Below are 967 nucleotides of genomic sequence, written 5' to 3'. Positions count from 1 at the left end.
TTTTTTCTAATACAGTCAGTAATAAGCAGTACCTGCTCTCAGATTGAAATAAAAAAAATGTAATAAGAACAGATAATAATAACTGCTATATGCAAAAATAGAGCAAACATGTGCATGAAACAAAATTCCATGCTCCACAGCAGGACTGGATTTAACTTTAATGGTTGTAAGCATTCATAAGATGAAGATGCTCCATTCTCAATAAACGCATACAATGAAAACTAATACTAAACTTATCAATGCATGTAAGGAAGTACAAAAAAAGTTGATTCTTAGATATTGCATTTCTAATGCTTGTTTATAAATGGGTTATGAGGGCCTGAAGTGCTGTTTTCCAAAATTTGTGCTTAGTTAATACATTTTGGAATGTTTATGATCTGGTTCAAGCCACAGGGATTCCAGAAGACTAATGAAGGTCCAAACCTAGGCAACCTCTGGTCAGCAATGCTGATCATGTTTTGGTCTCAGCATCACCTTTCTTGTGCTTTCTCTTGCTTTAGGCAAGAGACTCTCTCTCTCTCCCTCTTTCTCTCACCCCCACTCCCCCACACACACCCTCCTCCTTCTTGCTGTCTCTTTTCTCTCCACTCTTCCTTCCCTTACTGCCTCCCCTCCTCTCCTTTCAGCAAAACATACTCCCAGGGAAGGATCTGAGTGCAAACTCTGTGCTGTAACAAAGAGCTTTGGGCTGGAAGTTCAAATCTGGTTTTGTACTCAGGTCTCCTACTCACTGTGTAAGCTTGGGCAAGTCTCTTCCTTCCTTTGTGCCTGAGTTCCCCATTAGCAAAATGAGCAGATTGGACTCAGTGGTCTCTGAGGTCAAACTTTTGGAAAACATTTCACAAAATGGCTGCCTATTCTTACTTATATGTGAGGCCAGAAGGAGTTTGAATAACACTAACAATATTAATAAATGCACTTTCAAATGCTCAATATGAGGCATGCTACTTTCTGATGCATATTGAGC

The sequence above is a fragment of the Rhinopithecus bieti genome, unplaced genomic scaffold (genome assembly GCF_001698545.2).
Source record: "Rhinopithecus bieti isolate Rb0 unplaced genomic scaffold, ASM169854v2 scaffold_7465, whole genome shotgun sequence".
NCBI lineage: Eukaryota > Metazoa > Chordata > Mammalia > Primates > Cercopithecidae > Rhinopithecus > Rhinopithecus bieti.
This window is presented reverse-complemented; position numbering follows the sequence as displayed.